Source organism: Corvus kubaryi, unplaced genomic scaffold (assembly GCF_017639235.1).
Source record: "Corvus kubaryi isolate FWS band 111438036 unplaced genomic scaffold, C.kubaryi_AGA036_p1.0 37149, whole genome shotgun sequence".
Lineage (NCBI taxonomy): Eukaryota > Metazoa > Chordata > Aves > Passeriformes > Corvidae > Corvus > Corvus kubaryi.
This window is the reverse complement of record NW_024581039.1, coordinates 784,821-790,211: the sequence shown is the minus strand read 5'-3', so window position 1 is coordinate 790,211 and position 5,391 is coordinate 784,821. Positions and strand designations below refer to the sequence as shown.

The 5,391-nt window shown below is 52.6% G+C and overlaps 1 long non-coding RNA gene across 1 annotated transcript; it reads right to left on the bottom strand.

Annotated features, from left to right (window-relative positions):
- Nucleotides 1–13: 13 nt before the first annotated feature.
- LOC121661397 lies at nucleotides 14–1,311 on the bottom strand. The gene is made up of 3 exons (XR_006014963.1): nucleotides 1,243–1,311; nucleotides 1,069–1,148; nucleotides 14–99 (listed from the first exon to the last, which is right to left on the bottom strand). It is a non-coding gene; the product is annotated as an uncharacterized LOC121661397 (long non-coding RNA).
- Between the last annotated feature and the right edge of the window lie 4,080 nt (nucleotides 1,312–5,391).

Below are 5,391 nucleotides of genomic sequence, written 5' to 3'. Positions count from 1 at the left end.
TCCGCAACTCACTGCAAGTCCTCGGCCGTTGCCGAAGGCTTCCCGGACGGTACCTTCACATGGAAAAGCTAAAGGCTTCGTCGCAGAGTCCCTTAATACCTCTGTGGGTCGCAGGCCTCGACTTATCTCCTGGATGTCAGGGGATGTCAATCTGCCTAGGGTGTAAAAGAAGGCCGCCTCACCATGCAGGCAGCTTGTGCCTTCACCGGGCTGGTTATCTCTTGGTCAGCTATAATAAACAAAAGCAAAAAACATCAGTGCATGAACTTAGTGGCACCTCAGCCGAAACCTGTCAATTCTGCCCCTCACCATCTCTTAACAGGAGATGACAAACAAGAGGATGCAACGAGGAGAGAGAACTCTCAGCAGAAAGCATGACTGCAAGCACATCGAAGGGCTAAGGTAAAAGACCTGTGACACAAGATGCCCAAAAGACACAATATACAATAGACAAGTGACCCAACATGCACTGGGACCGCTCTGCCCTGTGCACCTCAGCATTGTGATCAAATGTGAGACTTTCCCATTATGCGGGCTAAGGGGCCACTTCTTGGGTATCCCCATCTCCAAAGCTGACTCAAAACTCCCTCCCAGAGAGCCCCAACTCGATACTCCGCTTTCATCCCCTTGACTTATCTCTTAGACATCTGGGGATGTGAATCCACCTGGAACGCAAAAGAAGACCGCCTCACCATCCTGGAAGCTCCTGCCCTCGCCAGGCTGTTTGCTCTTAGATGGCTACAATAAAGAAAACCAAACATCAGTACAGGAACTTTGTCGCACATTGGCCAAACCCCAACAATTCTGCTACTCACCATTTCCTAAGAAAGCCAGTGTCCTCGGGCCGCATGCTTTGGCCAAGCTTGGAGGCCGACGCTGTCATCACAGGGTATACCTGGGTTAAGAGGAGACGAGGTGATGCGGCACTGCTGAAACCTGAGTGGACCCTCGCTCCTCCTCCCTCCCTCCCTCCCCGACTTGCCGCAACTCCTCAGCCGTTGCCAAAGGCTACCCGGTGGTACCTTCGAATGGAAAATATAATGACTTCAGTGCCGAGTCCTGTAATACTTCCAGAGGGCTCACGAGGGTGGCAAACCGGGTCCGTCAGCTGGTTGGCGAGGGGTTTCAGCGTAATACAAGGGGACCGCCTGAAACACACAAATGACAATGGATGCTTAGAGCTGTACCAGAACTTGGCACCCAAGGAATAACAACTTTTTCTTTCCACCGGTCACCGCTTACCTTGCTCACTTCACCTTGACTGCTACTATCTGGCTTTACCTCCTAAAAATAAAGATACAGAACACTGCTGTAACACAGCCACCATTTACATGTGCCATACAAAGACAAACTGTGACTAACTTCCCTGCAGGAACCCCCTCACCCCGTATAGGGCGCCCTGCCATGGATTTAACCCTTCTGCATCTGCAAGAAAGTGATGACGAAAGCCAAAGTGCTGCAGGAGAACTTAACAGCTACAGCCATCCTGTGTCAATCACGGAATGCCGTCTAGAGGTCAAACTACACCCTACATTACAAATTTCATGTCCCGGGGCCCTGTCCTATTACACTTATAGGCCAGGCTATGCAGCAGGGCAGAGCAGCTCCAGGCTAAACCCATGCAGGCACCCGTGATACAGCAAATAAACAAGGGGACGTGATGAGGAGAGAAAACTCTCAGCAAGAAGAACAACCGCAAGCACATCGAAGGGCTAAGGCAGATGACACAAGATGCCCAAAGGACGGAGAACGCACAATAGACAAGTAACATGACATGCACCATGATTCCTCTGCTCTGCACATTTTAGCATTGCGAACAAAAGTGAGAATTCCCCTTTATGGGGACTAACGGGCCCCTTCTTGGGTATCCCCGTCTCCAAAGCCGACTCAAAAATTCCTCCTGGCGAGTCCCGACCCAAGACACCGCTTTCATCCCCTCTGTGGGTCTTAGCCCTCGACTTATCTTTCTGAAGCCCGGGGCTGCGAATCCTCCTCGCGCGCAAAAGAAGGCTGCCTCGCCCTCCAGGAAGCTCCTGCCATCATCGGGCTGTTGTCTCTTGGGCAGCTGCAATAGAAAAAAAACCAAACTTCAAGGCCTGAACTTAGTGGCACATGGGCCAAAACCCTACGGTTCCTGTACTCACCGTCTCCTAAGATGGCAGGGGTTCTCGGGCCGCACGCTTCGGCCACGCTGCGAGGCCGACGCTGCCGTTGCAGGGTACACCCGAGTTAAGAGGAGACGAGCTGATGTAGCATTGCGGAAACTTGAGTGGACCCTCGCTCCTCCGTCCCTCCCTGACTCACTCCACCTCCTCGGCCATGGCCAAAGGCAACACGGCAAGCACCTTCAAATGTAAAAGGTAATGGTTTCGTCTCAGAGTCCCATGATACTTGGGGAGGGCTCACGAGGGCAGCGAGCCGAGTACGTCAGCTGGGCGGTGAGGGGGTTCGGCATAATACCAGTGGACCGCCTAAAATGCACAAATAACAAGGGATGTTAAGAGCTGCACCAGAACCTGGCACCCAAGCAAGAACAACTTTTTCTTTGCTCCCCTCACTGCTTACCTCATTCGCTTGACATTGACTGCTGCTATCTGGCTTTACCTCCTAAAAATGAAGACAGAGAACTCGGCTGTAACATAGCCACCATTCACGCTTGCCCTGCAAACACAAATGGCGACTGACCTTCCTGCAGGAACCCCCTCAGCCGGTATGGGGGCGCTCTGCCACGGAGTTAATCCATCTGCCTCTGAAAGAAAGCGATGACAAAAGTTCAAAGGGTCGCATGAGAACTTAACAGCTCCAGCCATCCTGTGCCCAACCAGGAATACCACCGAGAGGCCAAACTACACCCCACATTACAAATGTCAAGTCCCCGGGCTTTGTCCTATTGCACCTGTACACCAGTCTATGCAGCAGTGCAGAGCAGCTCCGGGCCAAATAGGTGCAGGCAGCCGTGACACGGGATATGACAAACGAGGGGGTGCAACAAGGAGAGAAAACTCTCACCAAGAATGACCGCAGGCACCTCAAAGGGCTAAGGCAAAAGACATGACACACGAGATGCCCAAAAGACACAGAACACACGATAGACAAGCGACACGACACCCACCGGGACTGCTCTGCCTTGTGCACGTCAGCGCCGTGATCAAAAGTGAGACTGTCCCTTTATGGGGACTAAGGGGCCCCTTCTTGGGTATCCCCGTCTCCAAAGCCGACTCAAAAATCCCTCCTGGCGAGTCCCGACCCAAGACACCGCTTTCATCCCCTCTGTGGGTCTTAGCCCTCGACTTATCTTTCTGAAGCCCAGGCTGCGAATCCTCCTCGGGCGCAAAAGAAGGCCTCCTCGCCGTCCGGGAACCTCCTGTCATCATCGGGCTGTTGTCTCTTGGGCGGCTGCGATAGAAAAAAAACCCAACTTTAAGGCCTGAACTTAGTGGCACGTGGGCCAAAACCCTACGGTTCCTGTACTCACCATCTCCTAAGATGGCAGGGGTTCTCAGGCCACACGCTTTGGCCATGCTTCGAGGCTGACGCTGCCGTGGCAGGGTTCACCTGAGTTAAGAGGAGACAAGGTGATGTGCCATTGCAGAAACTTGAGTGGACCCTCGCTACACCCTCCCTCCCCTCCCTGACTCACCCCACCTCCTCGGCCATTGCCAAAGGCAACATGGAGAGCACCTTCAAATGGAAAAGGTAACGGCTTCTTCTCAGAGTCCAGTGATACTTGGGGATGGCTCACAAGGAGAGCGAGCCGGGTACGTCAGCTGGTCGGTGAGGGGGTTTGGCATAATACAAATGGACCGCCTAAAACGCACAAATTGACTTTGGATGTTAAGAGCTGCGCCGGAACTTGGCACGCAAGCAATAACAACATTTTCTTTCCACCCATCACTGCTTACCTCACTCACTTGACATTGACTGCTGCTATCTGGCTTTACCTCCTAAAAATAAAACCAGAGAACTAGGCTGCAACATAGCCACCATTTACACTTGCCCTGCCAAAACAAACAGTGAGTCACCTTCCTGCAGGAAGCCCCTCTCCCGGTGTGGGGTGCTCTGCCACAGAGTTAATCCATCTGCATCTGAAAGAAAGTGATGACAAAAGTCAGAGTCCTGCACGATAACTTAGCAGCTCCAGCCACCTTGTGTCAATCTAACAATACAATCTAGAGTCCAACTACAGCCTACATTACAAATTTCAAGTCCCCAGGCCTTGTCCTATCACACCTATACTCCAGACTATGCAGCAGGGCAGAGCAGCTCCGGGCCAAACCCACGTAGGCCCCAGCGACAACAGGAGATGACAAACAAGGGGGAGCAACAAGGAGAGAAAATTCACTGCAAGAAGAATGACCACAAAGGCACCTCAAAGGGCTAAGGAAAATGATGTGCAACGTGAAATGCCCAAAAGACACAGAAGACACGATAGACGAGTAAGGCAACACACACTGGACTGCTCTGCCGTACGCGCCTCAGCATTGTGATCAAAAGTGAGACTTTCCCATTATGTGGCCTAAGGGGCCCTTTCTTGGACAGCCCCATCTCCAGAGCTAATTCAAAAATCCCTCTGGGCGACTCCTGACCAGGCACCCCGCTCTCATCCCCTCTGTGGGGCATAGCCCTCAACTTATCTGTCAGATGTCCAGGCATGCAAATCTGCATCAGGTGTGAGAGAAGGCCGCCTCACCATCTGGGAAGTTCCAGCCATCTCTGGGCCATTGTCTCTTAGTCAGCTACCATAAAGAGAACCAAACATTAAGGGGTGAACTTAGTGGCATGTCGGCCAAAACCCAACAATTTCTCTACTCACCGTCTACTAAGAGGGCCGGGCTCCTCAGGGCCCCACGCTTCGGCCATGCTCCAAGACTAACGCCGCCATCGCGGCGCATACCTAAGATAAGAGGAGACAAGGCACTGTGGCACCACTGAAACTTTAACAGACCCTGGCTCCTCCTCCCTCCCTCCCTGACTCACCGCACCTCCTCAGCCGTTGCCTTCACATGGAAAAGGTCAAGGCTTCATCGCAGAGTCCCGTGATACTTGTGGAGGGCTCACAAAGACGGCAAGCGGGGTACGTCGGCCAGTAGGCGAGGGGGTACAGCGTAATACAAGTGGACCGCCTAAAACACACAAATGACAATGGATGTTAAGAGCTGCACCAGAACCTGGCACCCAACCAATAACAACTTTTTCTTTCTGCCGGTCACCGCTTACCTCACTCACTTGACCTTGACTGCTGAGATGTGGCTTTACCTCCTAAAAATGAAGACAGAGAACTAGGCTGTAACATAGCCACCATTTACCCTTGCCCTACAAACACAAACGGTGACTGACCTTCCCATGGGAACCCGCTCACCCGGTGTGGGGCGCTCTGCCATGGATTTAATC